The 19,411-nt window shown below is 50.7% G+C and overlaps 1 long non-coding RNA gene across 1 annotated transcript in view; it reads left to right on the forward strand.

Annotated features, from left to right (window-relative positions):
* Window positions 1–375: 375 nt before the first annotated feature.
* The window catches only part of LOC131821962 (uncharacterized), a 30,046-nt gene continuing 11,010 nt past the window's right edge, over window positions 376–19,411 (forward strand). The window contains exons 1-3 of the long non-coding RNA XR_009350027.1: window positions 376–548; window positions 2,104–2,186; window positions 18,073–18,162. This is a non-coding gene — a long non-coding RNA (uncharacterized LOC131821962). The remainder of the gene's footprint in view (window positions 549–2,103; window positions 2,187–18,072; window positions 18,163–19,411) is intronic.

Here is a 19,411-nt window from a genome sequence, read left to right on the forward strand (position 1 = left end):
CTCCTCCTCTCCTCCCTAACAGCACCCCCCCACCCCTCTTCCCATCCCTCCTCCCACTCTCCTATCCTTCCTGCCACCCCTCCCCCATTCTTCCTGTCATCCACCTCCCATCTCTCTCCCCACCCTTCCCATCCCTCCTCCCGCCCTCCTGCCATTCCTCCCGCCATTCCTCCCCATCCCTCCTCTTACTGCCCTCCCTTTCGGCTTCCCTCCAGCACCCATCACAGAGGTTTACAAAGTGTTAACGGCCGTCCAGTCTGGTGGGCCAGTGCGAGTTTACAAGGAAGCGGAACTGCCCTAATTGAGGTGGAAGGTCAGGAAGCCCCTCCTTCTGGCCACTGTTTTGCTATAAAACACTTTGTAATCTGGAAAGAACCTGCCGGCTGAACCAGGCGCACGTTTGCCCCTCTAATTGGGAGGTTCCAAACTTCACCACAGGGGGCGCTGCGTGGTCGGAGGTGCTTTGGCCTTGTTTGCGTTCCGGAAACGCACAGTGGTTACGGGCATAATGTAAAGTCAGTTCCGTGGGGGTCATTAGCACGTCATAGGTAAGTCTAAGGTTTCGCGGACTTTAGGACACGGTGGTGGACCTAACTGGGGAGGCGCATTTAGGAAGTGGTCAGTTAGCATTTTATCACAAGTCCACGCTCCTGGAGCCCCCCAGGACCTGGGCTTCGGTCAGCTCCAGAGATCTTGTTTGGTAGCCTCGAGAGCCTTAGAAATGGGTTCTCACTAGTGAAGGCAGTGGTTTTCTAGAAGGGTGTATTGGCTAGAAAGGGGAGCTGCATTCCAGTGCGGGCAGGTGCAGACGTGGACAGTCTGGCACGCCTGTGGGTGGTTCTCATACAAATGTCCCCGTGGGCATGATTCCTAAGGGACCCTGCGTGCATCCAGCTGTTGGTTGGGTGGATTTTGGGCCCCTGGAGTTGGACCAGAAAGTTAGAGGATCCCGCTGCAAGAATCCCCTCGTGTTTGCCTCAGGCAGATTTTCTGCTAGGCGCTGGCTGTTGGAACTCTTAAAAAGACCAAGGGCTGGAGCTTGACGGAATTTCCCGCACAAGATTGCTTCACACAGCTGGCTCAGAGCATGGAGCGTGGGGGAGGACGGGGTGGAGGACTTCGCTTAGGAGTCACCTAGTGGCACTGTGGGGGAGGGGCCCAAGGCCCTGGCCCACCTCTAATTACTGAAGGCTACAGAGACCTACCAAAAAGAACCTTCTCATTTTTGTAAGACCAAACTGCCTTAGGTCAATTGGCAACAGCCTAAAATCCCACCCCAGATCCTCTATAAAACCTTAATCAGCTGTGAATTCCCACCTCCCCACATCAATAGCCACCATGGACCTCAGTGCTTTCTCACTGGTAAATTCGGGTCTAGCACTTGGGTCCTTTGTCATAAGAACTATACATACTGGTTTTATCATTTTTTTAAATATTTTATTTATTTGACAGAGAGAGAGAAATCACAAGTAGGCAGAGAGGCAAGCAGAGAGAGGGGAGGAAGCAGGCTCCCCACTGAGCAGAGAGCCCGATGCGGGGCTCGATCCCAGGACCCTGGGATCATGACCTGAGCTGAAGGCAGAGGCTTTAACCCACCAAGCCACCCAGGTGCCCCATGGTTTTATCATTTTTAAAAAGTTTATTTATTTTAGAGAAGGTGGGGCAGAGGGAGAGAATCCCAAGCAGACTCCCCGTTGAATGCGGAGCCCAAGGCAAGGCTGGATCCTACAACCCATGAGATCATGACCTGAGCCGTAACCAAGAGTCGGATGCTTGATCAGCCAAGCCACCCAGCACCCCATATAGGAGTTGTTTTCTCAAACCATTCCAAAACAGGTTGGATTCACAAATTGGAGACCAATGTCTTGTGGCCAGGGGGTGGGGGTAAAAAAAATCAGTGCTCCGAAGTGGCCACAGCTTTTCTAATATTTGTCGACGTCTTAGCAAGGAAGCATTTGCTGATGAGTACAAGGTATTTATGAAGGGCTGCTGTGCCTAGGCACGAGGACAGACCTAGTTGGGAGGGTGCAGGTTGCCTATGAGGAAGAGAACCAGGGCTGTGAGTTACATTCTCAGCTTGGGTCACATCTTCTCTCCCTGCAGCCTGGTCCTGAGGGGCAGAGTCCATGTCACTGAGGAAAGCAGAGGTTCTCGGCCAGCAGTAATAACACGCTCACCTGTGTGAGGTAAGCCCCACTGCCCAATACCTTAGGGCACAACTTTGATTCCGAGTGTCCTTTAGCCCTTTTAGTTGACCCATTTTCCCTGTAAAGTTGGGCCCTTTACAGCTGCAAAAAATGTAAGAGATGCCAGCCAGACAGGTGCATCTCCTTGGGCTTGCCAATAGCTAGTTCCCTTGTTGTTGGCTTACAAAAGCCCAGTTTTGCTCTGCTGTCAGATGGCAGGGTGTTCATGGAAGGTGGGCTCAATCCCAGGAGATGATCCATAATTACCCTAAGCCGGGTATGGGACAAACCTCACTCTCCGATGACTTATTTTAGGGACATGCATGCCCTGGCCAATAGAACCTAATGACAGTCCTGGTTGTGGGATTTTTCAGAAATATTTTTCTTCCTGAAAAGAAAGAAAAGACTCAGGAGACTGCAGCCACCCTCACACACCATGTTCTTTCTGCCTTTGAAAGCTGCTGTAAAGATATGAGGTGTTAGAGCAGCAGCAGCCGTTTTGTGACCATGAGGAGATGACAGAACAGAAAGGTAGAAAGGGCCTGGGTCCTTGATGACCTCTTTGGCCACTAAACTCAGACTGCCTCTGAGTTTCTTGTATGTGAGATATTAATATACTCTTATTGTTTAGCTTACTTTTGTTGGATACTCTGCTGAGAGCATCCTAATGGGTACAGTCCCCGTTTAAAAGTTGAGAAAGCGGGGGAGGGGGTTGCACCGGTGTGGCTCAGTTGGTTAAGCGATGGTGTTTGGCTTAGGTCATGATCCTGGAGGTCCGGTATGGAGCCCGCATTGGGCTCCCTGCTTGGGGGGAGTCTGCTTCTCCCTCTAACCCTCCCTCTTCTCATGCTTTCTCTCTCTCATTCTGTCTGTCAAATAAATAAAATCTTAAAAAAAAAAATGGAGAAAGCTAAGGTTCAGAGAGATTGGGTCATAGAGTCTGTGACAGAGAGGGGCCTAGAATCCAGGAATTACAGTTTCATCCAGGGCACTCTTCCCTCCCTCTGAACTCTACTGAGTCTTAGGAACCCCCTGGGACTCCCTCAAAGCCAAAGGTGCCCATGATTAGGCACTGTGTGTCTGCCTCCCTTCCCCCACCCAAACGGGAGCATCGTGGCTTTTATAGGACTTGCTTTATTGGCTTCTCACTAACATTCTGTTTGAAACAAAGGCTGTGAGGCTTAAAAATATATTTAAAACCACTCTCTTATCCCTCACCCTTCAATTAACAACAGCAGCCAGCTCTTTACCCCACCACAGGGGAAATTGTAAGGAAAATCTCTTTTCTAAGAGGAAATAAGGCATCGTATTTAATTTCCTAGGTTCAAGGCCAGAGATCCGAGTTGAACTGCTCACTCACATGCTCGCACCCACAATCCGCGGACACACAAATGCACTTCTGAGGCATATGTGTGCAGACACGCTGCTCGCTTGATTTTGTCATCCTCTTAGGCTCTTCCAAGTTATCAAACGCAAAGATGCAATGAGGCTAGCACAGGTGCTAGGGTTTCTAGAAACACCTGGAGGGCTGAGCGAAAGCAAAAGCTCCTACCTGGGTTCTGGAAATGTCAGCAGCCAGAGGCAGACTGGTCATCAGGCCATGTCGTCGGCTCTTCCAGACTCTCAGGCTACCTCCTTCTTGAGACCCAGCTTCTCTTGCTTCCTACCACTTCCTCTCAAGTTGTCCAGTTGGATCCAGTGGGCCAATGTGATCTGCTGGGCTTCTCGCCGTCCAGCTTGGACCCACTGGCCTTGCTCAGGCTGGACAGTGTTCTCAAACCAGGGTACCTTCTGTCTTTCCCAGGGTGTGGATTCCCGAGCCAATCAGTGCTAACAGGATAATGTAGTTTAATGACACAGAATAGGGGGTAACTTATACAAAAGGGACCTGGCTGTCCTCAGAATGGGGGTATGAACATTGCAGGTGTCTGCCCCTTTAATCAGCCCCATTACAGCCTCGTGGGAACAACCATGAACTGCCTTTCTTCCCCGGCTTCTCTCTGCACCCCTTCCTCCTCTCCCTTCCTCTTCTCTTTCAGTCATTATCAGTTTCCTCAATGCCTGCAATTCCTGGTGTCTACTGCTGCCTCATCAATGACCCCCCCCAAATCTAGTAGCTTTAGAAGACGATTTTAAATATATAGCACAACTTTGGGGTGCAGAATTTTGTCAGGGCTCAGTAGGGTGATTCTTTTCCTTCTCTTGGTATCTGCCGCGATCACTCCGTGGTATTTGCTAGCAGCCTGGCTGGTCTGGAGGGTCAAAGTGGACCACATCTGGTGCCTCAGCGGGAAAGGGCACAAGGTGGGGCTTCCCAGGCTGCTCTCCCTCGTTGTACTGCTTCAGGCCCTCTCCACATGGTGTGTCTAGGAGAGTGGGACTTCTTACCTGGGAGCTATAAGAGTAAGGGTTCCAAGAGACAGGGAATGGAAGTTTCCAGGCTTTTATGGCCCAGTGTTCCTTTCCCCATATTCTATTAGTCAAAGAAGTCACAGAGCCCACCCAGATTTGAGGGAGGGGATGGTCTAGATTCCTTCTTCTCTAGGAGGGGGGATCTGAAGGTAGACTTCCCCGTTTCCTTAAGTTACAGAGAAACTCTTTCATTGTAATGATGGTGAATGGGGGGTGGGTGCAGTGGAGAGAACCCGGCACAGCAAGAGGTGACTTAGGCTGGGTGGGGGATGCAGGAGAGAACAGACGACAGCTAAGACAGCCGGGACTAGGAAGGGGTGCACAGGGGAAGGGGGGGCCTTGGAATTAATCTGAGTGTCCCCTAAAAGCAGAGCCTACAATGAAGACTTGGGTGTAGGTCCTTTGGGGGGATGAGATGACCCCCGGCAGTGCAGTCAAGGGCACAAGTGACACAGGGAGGGGAAGGAAACCCATAAGGGGTGTGTCAAGGAGCGGGTAGACATCTGGGACTTGAGTGTGTCGAAGCCCCTGGGAGACTCTCAGGGTGGGGGTCCCGGCTCTAGAGTTGTCGGCAGAAGGGTAGTGAACCTGCGCTGTTCACACCCCCACTTCCTTCTCTCGTTGATCAGGAGTTGACACTAGGGCCTTGAGCTCCCGACAGTTTTGCCCTGCTCTGCACTAGGGACCGTCCCAGGGCAGTCACTGTGTCCAGGAGCTATCTGCAGGTGGCCTCCGGGTGGGCAGGGAGGTGTGGGCAGGGCCCAGACGATGGCTGCTGAGACTGTTTCTGATGAGACGGTCTTCCTTCTGCAGTGGGGGGGCACCTGTCACACTGTATTCTATGTTAAAAATGCCCCCGCTTGTGCAACACAGTCCCCTCCTCCACCCGCCTGTGTATCCATCATTACCACCTGCCTGGGCCACAGGTGCCACTGTGACATCTGTCCTAAGCATCTCGGTTTTGCCCCCTTGCAGTCTGCAACTGCCAAGTGCTTTATGCTTTTTATGCAATTGGTCTTAAAGAATCTCTATAAAGTCTTTAAGAATCTCTATAAAGTATAAGCTGAATACTCTGAGTACTCTTTGGCTCAATTAGGCCCATTTCATGGATGCACAAACAATTCTTTATCTTTTTATAAGATTTATTTATTTATTTATTTATCTATTTGGGGGGGAGAGTAGGGCAGAGGGGGAGAGAGAGGGAAAGAGAATCCTCAAGCAGACTCCCTGCTGAACAAAGAGCCAGATCTGGGGCTCCATCCCAGGACCCCAGGATCATGATCCAAGCCAAAAATCAAGGGTCAGCTGCTTTACGGACTGAGCCAGCCAGCCCCCTCCCCCAAACTGAACACTTCTAAGTGAGTCATTTCGAAGAGCTAGAATAAGGTTGATCCAAGAGGCTTTGCCACAAACCAGACCTGTTTGCTTGACTACCTGCCTTTCTCCCTCTCTCTAGCTCACCCCCCCACCCCCCAACCCCCGCTTCTTGGGCTTAATTGATAGGCAAATTATTGAGTGTTTGGCCAGGCTGAGGGCCAGGAGGCTGTTTCTAGCCTGCAGATCCTGCCTTTTAGGTAAAGTAGGGACGAATCTGCCAGCAACCGTCAGATAACGGGCCCCTTCCAGTGACAAGGGCATGATGGATTTCCCCCATTCTTTGATATCAGTGCTTTTGTTAGTTTGCATTTTGTGCGGGGCCTTTCCTCTCGGCAACTCAAGGCCTTTTGCAGAGCCTTATGTAATGGAAAATCATTCTGCAAGGTAGGCAGACCAGGCAAGGCCAGCATACAGAAACCGCATTCCTTATACACACGCACAGCTACCTGCTGGGGCCCATCTGTGTTGGGGCAGCGACATGCGACATTCGTGGCACTTGGAGACCATAACAGAACACAGACACAGGCAAAGGGGAATGCAGTCGCCTTTGCTAAGCTCCAAGGAGGCCCCTCTCCCCATGCTTGGGTGACTGGCTTTGAAATAAGAAAAGAAGAGCTTTAAGAAAGGCAGAGGTGAGTGAGGGAGGAATGGGATGATTATCAAAAGGAAGGAGAAGTCAAGTACACAGTCTTTATGGAAAACTGAGCAGTAACCACTGTAGCTGAATAGGGGCTCACCCTATGAGCCAGCAACTCCCCTCCCAGAGAGATGCCTGGTAACCTGTGGAATGGGAGGTGGGAAGGGGGCATCCGAGTGGGGTGGTAATGTTCTAAATCTTGATCTCTGTGCTGGCTGACACCTGAATTTACTTAGTAAAAACTCATTGAGCTATACACTTACTACATGTATGTTACACTTCTACACCCAGGAGGTGTATATTTTATGTATGTTACCCTTTAAAAAAGGTTTGCGGGGCACCTGGGTGGCTCAGTGGCTTAAAGCCTCTGCCTTCGGCTCGGGTCATGATCCCAGGGTCCTGGGATGGAGCCCCACATCGGGCTCTCTGCTCGGCGGGGAGCCTGCTTCCCCCTCTCTCCCTGCCTGCCTCTCTGCCTGCTTGTAATCTCTGTCTGTCAAATAAATAAATAAAATATTAAAAAAAAAAAAAAAAGGTTTGCAATAAGGAGGGGAAGAGGAGTAAGGGAAACGCAGACATGCATCACTTTGTGAACAGGTTGGAGCCTGACCTTGAACCCATTTGTTCACTAATCCAAAGGGACCATCACTCACTTCACCTGTTCTTGGCAGCAGAGAGGATATCCATTTTTTTCTGGTGCTTAGCTTTCCACCAGAGTTTGCGGGCCAAAATTTCGTAAGCAGACATGCTTCTAGTTGGAGTCAGGCCAAAGGCATTAGAGATTTATGACTTCATTCATTCACTCATTCCTTCATTCAGCCATCAAAGCCAGGAAGAAGTATTATGTGATTCTGGAAGCCTTTGGCTAGAGCTATTCGTTTCTAGATGTTCTCTTAGCAGCAACAAGACACTTCAGCCCACTTGGGGGGAAAAGTCAGAGGTGGGGTGAGGACTCCCAGTGCTATACAGAGTGCCTTCACCCCTCTTTCCCTAGATTCCTGCATTGGGGTGGGAGGCTCATACTTGCTAGAATGGAGAGTGACAAGGAGTGACAGCTTTGAAAAAGGGCAGATTTGTTTTCCGGGGCTGCCGGAACAAAGTACTGGGAACTGAGAGGCATAAACAGTAGAAGTGTACTGTCCCCCTGTACTGGGGGCTACAAGTCCAAGGTCAAATTTCCCCTTTTCTGCAATGACACTTGTCGCACAGGATTAGGGCCTACCCGCCTGACCTCATTTTAAACTCAATGACCTCGGTAAAGACCCTCCCTTCCAAATAGCATTCTGGGGTCTGGGAGGGTTCAGACTTCAACATATATTTTGGAGGGGGGGAGGACACGACTGAGTCCATACCAGAGGGAAATGGCTCCATTCCAAGCACTGACCCCACCCTACCCCCACCCTCCATTCTCTCCATTGTGTCTGGGGCACGGCAGCTGGGAAAAGGCTGACAGGGACCAGAAGCTCCTAAAACACTGGGTAGGGCCTGGAAAGCAGTTGGCCTGAAGAATGAAAGAGAAGATAGGAGGAGAACCTCTGGAAGTTTCATGGTGCCTGCGGACACAGGCTCAGGAGACAGGCAGGTCTGGTTCAAATTCTGATTCCACGCATGGAAGTACACTCTCATTGTATGACCTTAAGCAAATGAAAGCTAGGTTCTTTAAGCCTTGGTGTCCCCATCTCTAAAGCTGAAATTTCACAGGCGCCTCAGGGGCTCAGTTGATGAAGCATCTGCCTTTGACTCAGGTCAGGATCTCAGGGTCATGGGATCGAGCCCCTCTTTGGCTCCCTGATCAGCGGGGGGGATCTGCTTCTCCCTCTGCCTCTGTCCCTTCCCTGCTTGTGCACACATGTGCTCTTTCAGACTCTCTGTGTCTCTCCTCTCTCAAACAAATAAATATAATCTTTAAAAAAAATAATAAAGTTGGAACTTCAGTTCCCACTTCCCAGGGGTGTCACTGGGCACGTGAAAAGGCTTGCACTGCGCTTGGTGTACAGACAGCACATAAGACATGTGAGGAATTATTGTTTGATCCTGAAAGAGACTCAAGGAAAGCAGAAGCACTAAGTCAGGGCTTTAGCTGCTGTACAGAGTGGTTTTAAAATGATTAATCAGGTTTTGAATTATTTCAGTCAGATGTGGATCTATTTGTTTTTGTTTTTAACAAAAATAAATGCAACAGAAGGGTTCTATTTTTTTTTTTAAAGATTTTATTTATTTATTTATGTATTTGAGAGAAAGAGAAAGAGAGAATGCGTGGGATAAGGGGCAGAGGGAGAGAGAGTAGTAGGCTCCCCACTGAGCAAGGACCTCAACGCGGAGATCGATCCCAGGACCCTGGGATCTTGACCTAAACTGAAAGCAGATGCTTCGCTGACTGAGCCACCCAGACAGCCCCCGCCCGCACAGAAGGATTCAAGGTGCAATGTACCCTTGGGCAGTATATGCCCTAGGTCTCCAGGCCTACATCCCTAGAGTTTTCCCAAGCATATATATGATCTCTATAAATTTGGATTTTTTTTAATACATAAATAGGACCACAGTAGATGCCGCTGGACCACTCACATTCCCCGGATCACCCCCACCCACCTCGAGAGGCACCTACAGACATTGGGCTCAAAGCCTACCTCCTTCTGGATCTCTCTGCATGAGCATACTTTCTGGCCAAGGAGGTGCTCAGTGGCCCTTGGGGCTGGCTGGAGGCCCTGAGACATGAATGAGTGGCCGGAGGTGATAGATAAGTACCCCAGCCTCCTTGCCCCTTGGTAGCTGGATCCTGATGCTTGTTCCACACGCATTCTCAGTGGGTCCCCATGGGACTGAGCCCCAATTGCCCCAGTGGGAACCTGCTCGCTGACCTGCCCTTTGTTGACCTGACCTCCCCACCCTGGCTCAGTCCTCTCTTCCCTCACCGTGCTTCCCAAGTCACCTCCCACATAATGACCTGCAGGCAGATTCTTGTCTGTAGCTCTGCTACGAGGGGAAACCCAGCTAACACTGGGACTGTGTAGTCACACAGTGGTCTGCACCAAACTTTCTCCAGCCGGCAGTGGGGCTCACAGATCTTTCTCTAGGGGCACGTATGGAAGGACTTCGGATCACTTCACATCCGTTTCGGACGCTTCCAGCTTTTTGTAAAGAACAACGTACCAGTGAGCAGCCTTGTACATGTATCTTTCCAAAAATGGGCAAATCAGAAGGCTCATCTTCTAGAAGTCCCCAGTTGCTGGGTGGAAAGCTAAGGAGAGAGTTTTGATCAGGCTCTGACGTCAAGATTGGAGGCGACAAGGAGTAAAGTGGCTCCGACTTCGGACACTGTTTATAGTGAGGAGCCAGCGCTCCTGAGAGGCCCAGCCCCCCGCCCCTGAGAGTCGACCCAGGGCTCTCTGTACATTTGAGCGGGTGTCTGTGTGCTCTGTGTGCTGCGCAGAGGGCCTTCCCTCAGAGTCGCTGCCTTCAAGAAGAACCCCCATCCCACTGCCTAATCGGTGCCATAGGCCGTTGTTTTTCAAGGAAAAGTCTCCAATTTTCTGATGAAAAACAACTTGTTTGGAGAGCACGCACTCCTAGGATCTTCAGGCTCCTCCTCCGGGCTGACTGTTGACAAGAAAGTAATGCTTAGGAGGAGTGTGGAAGGAATCGGTGATGAGGCTGAGAACGGGCCCACGGAGCGCACAGGCAGTGTTTTCTATAATTTGGTAGCTCTTCCCACTCATGAACACTTAGAGTGTTTACCTGATCACCAGTCTGTTCTGAAAACAAATGTTCAATTCATCAAAATACTTCCTGCTCCTCTCTTGAGTTATTTGCTGCCTACCGGCTGCCTACTTAATCACCCCTAAAGATGCAGAGAGAGGCGCCCCGGACCTGGCTCTGGGGACTTGAACCTTCAGAGAGCTAGTTCAAGGCTGGAGGCAGCAATGGCCAGAGCCGCCCAGAAAGTCCAGGTTGTTGACCTTGACTGAGAGGAGGGAATGGATTCTTCTTTCCCTGTCTCTTCCTTTTTCCTCTCTCTCTTGTTTTTCCTTTTCATCTTCTTGGTTTTCTCTTGTCCTTGGAGGTGGGGAGCAGGCAGAAGAGATGCTCGGGGACACGCTCCCATCTTCAATAAAACCTTCCGGGAAGGAAAAGGCTCTGTGAAGAATTGTCAAAAGAGAAGGAGGGGTATTTTGTTGGCTTTCTGCTGAGACGAGATGGGGGTGCCACACCTTCTCTCCGTCTCTTGCTCTCTCTCTCTCTGTCACACGCACACACATAGGCACCAATTTGGGATGTGAGTCCTGGTGAGAGTCTCTGATGCCCACACCCCACGTGCCTAACTCAAGAGGCAGCCACGGGCGTCAGGCCAGGCAAGGTGGGACCATCAGTCAGCCACCACACTGCTCAGGGTGACTTAGAGGTCTGCCCTCCCTGCCCTTGGGGAGGTCCTGGGACCCGTCAGGCCTCTGGGGAACCTTCTCCTGGCCGCCTGGAGAATGCTCCCACTCCTGGAGGTGTGAGTTGTGAGGTCTGGAGAGATATGTGGCAAAGGGAGACTTCCAGGCACCCCAGCAGGAGTGTGGGAAGTTGAATTCTGACCCTGTTGCCAAAGGTGTGTGATTCCGTCCATCCTGGGAGAGCCTCAGCCTGCCTGTGGAATTCTTACGACTTTGTTCCCAGAGCAAGTCATCTCCCTTTGTCCCAGCCTCTCTGTTCCAGATGCTGCCTGGCTCTGATTCTTCTTCATGAAAACAGCGATGTGTTTTCCTGAACAAGAGAACCAGCTGCTCTGGGTCTCTAGATCCTTAGCGACCTGTACTTGATCCTATTTAATCCTTAGGACAGTCCTGCATCCCGAGGACTGCTATTACCATTTCATAGCTAAGTAGCTAATGGAGTAAAGAGATCGTCACAGAGCCGGTTAGTAGAAGAGTTGAAATTCGAACTCGGCTCTCTCTAACTGCCCCTAGCCACTGTTCCATACTGCCTTCACATACCATAGAAAGAAAAGAAAAGAAAAGAAAAGGATAGTTTTAAATTTTTTTTTTTAAAGATTTTATTTGACAGAGAGAGACCACGAGAGAGGGAACACAAGCAGGGGGAGTGGGAGAGGGAAAAGCAGGCTCCCCGCTGAGCAGAGAGCCCCATGGGGGAACTTGATCCCTGGAATCACAACCTGAGCCAAAGGCAGACTCTTAACCCACTGAGCCATCACAGTGCCCCGAGAAAAAGCTGTTTTTAGAAAGACACCAGAATTTCTGTGCCTTACTCTGAGTGACCCTGCTCTAGGTTCAGCTAAAAACGCTATTGCTTCTACCACTATGGAAACAGTATGGTGGTTCCTCAAAAAATTAAAAATAGAACAGCCATATGATCCAGCAATTCCACTTCTGGGTATTTATCCAAAAGAATTGAAAGCAGAGACTCGAAGAGATATTTCTCACACCCATGTACATAGCAGCATTATTCACAGTAGCCAAGAAGCGACAGCAACCCAAATGTCCACCGCCGGATGAATAGATAAACACAATGTGGTTTAGCCATACAGTGGAATATCATTCAGCTTCCGGCACCTGCTACGACATGGGTACACCTTAAAAACGTGACGTTAAGTGAAATAAGCCAGTTACAACGGGCCAAACACCGCATGACTCCCCTTAGATGAGATCCCTGGTGTAGTCAGATTTGCAGAGCTGCAAGCAGAAGAGTGGTTGCCAAGGGCTGCGGGGAGGGGGTGGAGAGGGAGTTGTTCGATGATTTGGGGAGATGAAAAAGTTCTGGGAATCTGTTGCACAGCGATGCGAATATATTTAACACTGCTGAATTGTGCTCTTAAAAATGGTTAAGACGGTAAATTTTACAGCATGTGGTTTTTACTACAATTTGAAGCTTCCAAAAATTAAAAAGAAACATATTCCCAAAGCGCCAGTGCTTCCGAAAAGCTCAAGGTTTAATCCACTCTCTGACCACCCCGCCCCCCATGATTATTTTGAAATGTTCTTTGCAGAGCCCCAGTCATGGACCGTTAGATCCGACTCTACGAGGAAACTGCTAAAGCTTCCCCAGGCTATCTCCACGCAGATTGCTTCTTTACACCTCCTCCCCCCAACCGTGCCTAGTTCAGAGATTCTTAACACCTCTGGGTCTCAGGAAAATCTGAGAATCTGATAGAAGCTGCCACCTCCCCACCCCCCACACCTCGAACGTACATATGCCGTGATACAACTTGTTTTCCTTATGATTCAATGGATTTCGGGATACCTGGCGCCTCTCCAAGGACCCCAGGACAAGGGTCCCTCACATCACAGGGCTTCCCCTGATTGGCTCAAAGACTCCATTGTTCATCATCTACTTTCCCCCTCAATGCGATCAAGGGGAAAGGGAGCATCTTAAAAAATCCAGAATGGTGTCCTACTCTTTGGGTGACGATTCATTCTAAAGCATCTTTCTCTATGTAGTGTGTGTGTGTTAGTGTGAGTATCTGTCTGCATATGTGTGTTAGGGGCAGTTAGATAGCAACTAGAAAAACCTAATCAGGGACCCACACTCCAGAAGTAGCTACACAAGGACTTTGAATATCCCTATCTAAATCTATTCCAGAGGGTTGCTTAACATTAAGATCTTAGAAATATGAAGACAGTTAAGATTCCAGGTTCTGAGCCCTGGTCGGAGCAAGGCTAGTGGCAGAGCTGCCTGGCAGCCTCCATTTTCAGAGGACTGGGCGCCTGATCCCCCCAGAAGTGTGGCCACCCCTGCCAAAAGATCATGCTCCTGCCTCTGAGCAGACTCAGCATGCAAAGTGCCCATTGGAGGGCCCAAGGACAGAGTGGGACGTTACCAAGCCTGCAGGAACAGGTTATGGCATGGTCCTTGTACCTGCTTCCTAATCAATGGTCATACGGCCGGCTGAACTCCATCTGAGGAAGGACAAGTAGAGCCCCAACCTGCTTTCATGGCACATTTCCCTGGCTGCAGGATCAGTTCGGGGAGGCCCACAAGCTGTCCAAGTCGGAAGCAGCTTCGCTTTATTCAGGAAGTGTCATCTGGACTCAGTTTCTCCCTCTCCCTCCTCCTGGCTCTTAGACTTGGTGTCCCAGCAAGATGGAAACAGCGTCTCATATTCATGGTGCTTCAAGTTCGGCATGGAAAGTCAGGAGGATAGTCTCCCGAGAGCTCTTAACAAAAGCCTCCAAAGTGAGTCTGATTGCCATTTCGGCTGGACTTGTATCACGTGGCCACCCCTCATCCCAACATTGATGTTGGGGAAGAACTGTTCTGATAGGCCAGGCCCCCTCCAGCTCCACCAGGACCACGTGAGTTGAGAATAAGGGAGAGTAGCGAATTACAGCTGGTCCCAAATGCTTTGCCACTCCTGCCACTGAGGGGTGGTCTCCCATTTCCTTACGTCTAGGCCAGGCTTGTGCCTCGTTTGGACCCAAAAAGTACAGTAGACATAACACCGTACATTTCAAGGCTGGGTCTTAGGAAGTCTGCAGATTCTGCTTTTTCATACTTGGAACACGTGTCCAAGAAGCCACGTAGAGAGGCCCGTGTTGGGGAGAGTCAAGGAGCTCTGGCCAATATCCCCAGCTGATCTCCCGGCCAGCACCAGCTCTGTCTGCCAGCTGTGTGGGTGGGCTCGTCTTTGGCCATCCAAACCGGTGGGGCCTCCAGCCACCAGGAGGAACAGAAACATCACCCTGCTGAGCCTGGTCAATTCATGCAACCATGAGAAATGGTTGTTGTTGTTTGAAGTCACAAAGTCTGGGGATAACTAGTTACACAGCCATAAATAGCTTATATAGGGTGGCTCCCCGAATGACAGTCAGAAGGTTTTCCTAGAAATTACGTGAGTGAAAGCTCATGTACAACAAACAGGATCTCCCCATGGCCATCTACTCTGTGTAGTCAACTCTGCCTGGCAAAGGATGGGCTCAAGAGATACGGAATTTTCCGAAGCATTTCCTTGTCCCCTCACCAGTTTTGTCAGTGTTCAGAGACCATTGCTGGAGCAGCAGAGGCCACTTCCTGATGCTGGGCTCACAGCTGTGGGGTTTTAAACATGGCCGCTCTGACGGTGGCTCCTGGCCTTTCTGCACGTGGCAAAGATGGCGGCTCCTCAGCAGGTCAGTCCTGCAGGCTTCTGAGAGTCATTCTTGGGGACCTGGCCTAGAGTTTCGACAACAGCCCTCTGTTGTGGATTGAATGGTGCCCTCCCAAAAGCTGGGGCCATGTCCTAACCCCTGGAACCTATGCATGGGGCCTTACTCGGCGAAAAGGTCTTCGCAGATGTAATAAAGTTGCGATCTTGGGAGCAGATGATCCTGGATTCCCCAGGTGGGTGCTAAATCCAATGACAGGAGCTCGGATCCAGATGGAAGAGGAGAAAACTTAGGAGAGGAGAAAGCCATGTGGAGACAGAGGCAGGATGGACTGATCCAGCCCGCAAAGAATGTGGACAGCCACCAGAAGCTGGGAGAGGCAAAGGATGTCCCTTTGATGTCAGACTTCTGGCCTCCAGAATGGTGGAGAGAATCCATTTCTGTTATTTGAAGCCACTCAGTCTGTGGTCATTTGGTGGGGTGGCTTCAGGGAATGAACACTCCTTCCAATGATTCTGTAAGCACTCACTCCCCTGTCTTAAATCCCTTTCTGCTTAAAATATCTGGAACAGTTCCTTCCTTCCTTCCTTTTCTCTCTCTCTTTTTTTTTTATGTTTTATTTATTTTTTTTTTTTAAAGACTTTTTTTGACAGAGAGATTGAGAGAGCACAAGTAGGGAGAGCAGCAGGTGGGGGGGTGGGAAGCAGACTCCGCACTGAGCAGAGAGCCTGATGCGGGGCTCAATCCCAGGACCTTGGAATCATGACCACAGCCGAAGGCGGAGGCTTAACCGTCTGAGCCCCCCAGGCGCCCCCACAGTTACTTCCTAAAGAGTAGGTTTTCTTAGTCTGCTTTTCTTCTCCAAACCAAGACTCTACATTTTCATAGAGATGTGGATCATACATGTACATGGGCACCTCTGAATCTGTGTGCCTTTCTGTGTATGAATTTGCGCTTGTGTTTGGTGTTGGGATGTGTGTCTGTTTTTTTATGTATCTGTGTATTTATATGTGTGTTTATATGTTTGTATTTATGTGTGTGCTTATGTGTATATATGTGTGTGTATTTATGTGTGTGTTTCTGTGTGTATATGTGTGTATTTATATGCATTGTATTGTGTGTGCATATTTACGTGTGTGTTTATGTGTTTTTAAGCGTGTGTTTATATGTGTGTACGTGTATATGTGTTTGTGTATTCATGTGTGTGTGCGTGTATACGTGTGTGGAGAGAGGTTCCAAGGAGAACTGAAGCGGCGGTGCTTACTGTTAATACCATAAACTTGAGCTATTGTTTTCATAAATAGGAGGCCAGAGTTGGTCTCTTGCTGCTTCTACCCCAGTGCTGTCGAAATGATGTTGCTAGGGAAGAACCCTTCTTTCATGCTGCAAGGGCAGCCACAGAATCCAGGGTGGGCAAACTGCACAGCACGGAAGCCCAGGTTTTTCTGCTTTGTCCATGGAGATCCAAAGCCCATAATGGCCTTGGGGTTGGGGAACAAAATAAAAACCATGGAGTCTTCTGCTGGTAAAAGTGACATCACCGCTGCGCTTCTCCATAAATACCCCCCCAACACACACCGTTGCTGGTTATTAATAAGCACGCATTGTGCACCTGGAGCTGTTCCAGTGACTGGCTTTCCCGAGCGGTCCATCTCCATACCAGCTCTCCAAAACCTTTTGCCTTTATGTGGTGCCATCGATAGTGGGCAAAGCAGGGGACAGGAAGGACGTGAAGCTGCTGGTGACTCAGGCCAGCTCTGTCACCTCCTTCCATGAGCCCAGGTCTCTGGAAACGAGTCTTCGCAGCCAAGCCCCTGCCCTGGACACAGGCTCCTTAAGGGAGTCCTGTTTTTCTGCTGCTCCCTCCGTCTCCTGGGTACTTCCAGAGCCCTCCCTCTGGAGTTCCTCTCCTGGGGCCCGGGGCCCTTCACAATCCCCAGGGGCACATCCCTCCATCACTCAGGCTTTGCGGGTCCCTGACCCCCACACAGCGAGTACTGCTCCCAGCACTGGGTGCTGCTGCAGAAACTGGACGGGTCTGGAGCTTGGAGTCCGGCCACTCTCACGGTCCCATCGGGATCTTCCCCAGCCGCAGTGCTGACAGCTGCTTTGGCAGAATGCTTGTATTGAACCTCAGCCTCCAGACCCCTCAAACCCCTGCCAGCTCACCAGGGTGCCCCCTCAAGAACAGTGTTGCCCCGAGACCATCCTGCCCCCCTGAGCATCACCCAGGGCTGGGGAGCACCGTGCCCTGGGGTTTCAGCTGGGGGATGTGGCAAAGCCATGGGTGCCCCGGGAGTGCAGAGCAGCAAAGGGCAAGGAATAGAAGCCAGGGGCTGAGGAAGTAGGGAGGAGTACTGTGGAAGAGCAGGGGCCGGGGTGGGGCACCCCACCCAATCCCGAAGCATGTGGTCGCATCCCGTGGGAGAGGAGGACGAGCGGCTGTGGCTGTGGGCTGTCGGGCACTCGTCGGGCCGGATACGCATCTTCACACCAGACCCCACAATGGCGTGAATTATTCCTGCCTGTCCAGCCAGGAAACCAAGAAACACAGCTTGAGTGACTGGCCCACTGTTTGGAAAGGCAGCCTGATTCCCATGTGTGCCACCACGGCCACTGGCTTGCCACACCTCTCTCTCTCTCTCAGACCTGTTGGCGGCCAGGGGCCCCCACTGGAGTCTGGGCTGACGGAGCAGGGGGACAAGCACAGATGGCCCCATCCCTCCTCTGGCCATGGCCCTGTGTCCCCCCAGGGGCTCTGGGCTCCAGCCTCTTCTTCCCTCCCTCTCAGAGGCTCAGAGCATTGTGGCCGCCACCGGCGCCAGCGCTCCCAGCAGCCTCGGAGCTGAAGCCTCTGCCATTCATCAGTGAGGCTCCCTTGGACATCTGTGTTAAGAAACAAATGTTCTCCCCCTTTAGTAAATCATGGGCAACATCCCACACAGGGACAGCTGGTTAGAACACAAGCGACTACTTTCCTACAAGGTGAGGACACCGAAGGCACAAAATGTATGTGGGGCCGTGCACGGGCAGTGGCCGACCTCCCAGCTCAGCACATCCTGGCTTCCATCCGTGTGCCCCTCTGCCTCGGGCTCCTGGCCAGCTGGACCCTGTGCCTCCCTCCCAGCCCTTGAGGAAAGAAGGTCGTCTTTCTGGCTGGTTACCTGGGCAAAAGGCAGGCTTAGCAGACAAAGCTCCTCCAGGCACCTCCCCAACACCTCAGTTTAATCGGCCTCTCCTCTTGTCCTCTGGTTCTCAAAACCAGAAATCTCATGAAGGTGGCTCCTTTGTCTCAAGCGGAGAGGGTGGGGGCGGGGGGTAGTGGTGGAAAAGGCAACATTGGCCTGTAGAATAATCACATTATTGCGCTCTTTTATAGGCCCTACTCTTGGGGGTGTTCTTTCTTCTGTCTTCAAACCTCAAGATCCAGTCTCCCATTCTTCAAAACCTACTCTGGAATAAATCTCAGGTCACTCATTTACACCTTAGTATAAATTTAAGTCAGTGAAAAAATTGTCTGTCCTAGGAGGGTTTGCATTTAAATCTTTCCGGATGGAAATTGTTACGCGGTCAGAAATTCATCCCCATCAAAGGGGTTTTGACTCATAATCCTGTAGAGCAGAGAGGTATTTTTGGTGCGTACAGTGCTTCCACAGATGGAAAATACCACGACTTCATCTACCTGTCCTGTTCCCGAACTGTCTTAGAGTGACTTCTTCCCTCTCTCTGCTTTCTTACCCTCCCTGACTTCAACTGATCCTGTGGTTTGAGAGGTTTTGTTGACTCACTTTTATGATTCATCTCAGAATCATAGGATTTCAGGGCTGGTGGGATCTTGGAGGTCAAATAATGCAAGTTTCTAGATGAAGAAACAGAAACTCAGAAAGAGATAAGTGAGAGGCCCAGGATTCTGCAGCAAGTTACGGCAAAGCTGGGACCAGATGTCGGGTCTCCTGGTTCCTGTAACTAGCTCTCCACCCAACACCAATGCTGTCTACACGGTGCAGTCCAGGCACAGGCTCTCTGCTCTTCTCAACCACAGAGCAAGGGCCTGTACCAGGGCCTGGCGCTTCCACGGTTAATGACACAGGCAGCCCTCGTGTGTCCTAGAAGCATTTGGTCTACACAGTGAGGCCCATGGAGCTCCCTTTGTGGCTGCAGGGTGCACAAGGGGAAAGGGGTAAAGAAGCCTGAGCACTGAGCACTGCCATCCCCATCCCAACTCCTCTCGTGAGGGTTTTTTTTTTTTTTTTTTTTTTTTAGATTTTATTTATTTATCTGACAGACAGAGATCACAAGTAGGCAGAGAGGCAGGCTGGGGGAGTGGGGAAGCAGGCTCCCCGCTCAGCAGGGAACCCGATGCGGGGCTCGATCCCAGAACCCTGAGATCATGACCTGAGCCAAAGGCAGAGGCCCAACCCACTGGGCCACCCAGGTGCCCCATCCTCTCGTGAGTTTTGCAACAAGGGGCTTTAGTTTTGCTTTTCCAGTAGCCCAGAGCCCCTCACCCTTCAAGGGCAGAGCCCCCTTAACCACACTCACCAAACCAGCTCTTGTGATTGTTAGAGTCAAAACATGGAAAAAGGAAGGGTGCTTGTGCATAGTAAGTGCTTGCTGAATACCCATGATGTCTTTGGTGCCTCCCTTCAAAACCTCCCAGATGTCTCTGAACCTCTCCCCCTAAAACTAAGTACTGTGAGCTTAGGTTTAAAAAGGTT

The sequence above is a fragment of the Mustela lutreola genome, chromosome X (assembly GCF_030435805.1).
Source record: "Mustela lutreola isolate mMusLut2 chromosome X, mMusLut2.pri, whole genome shotgun sequence".
In the NCBI taxonomy this organism is placed as follows: domain Eukaryota; kingdom Metazoa; phylum Chordata; class Mammalia; order Carnivora; family Mustelidae; genus Mustela; species Mustela lutreola.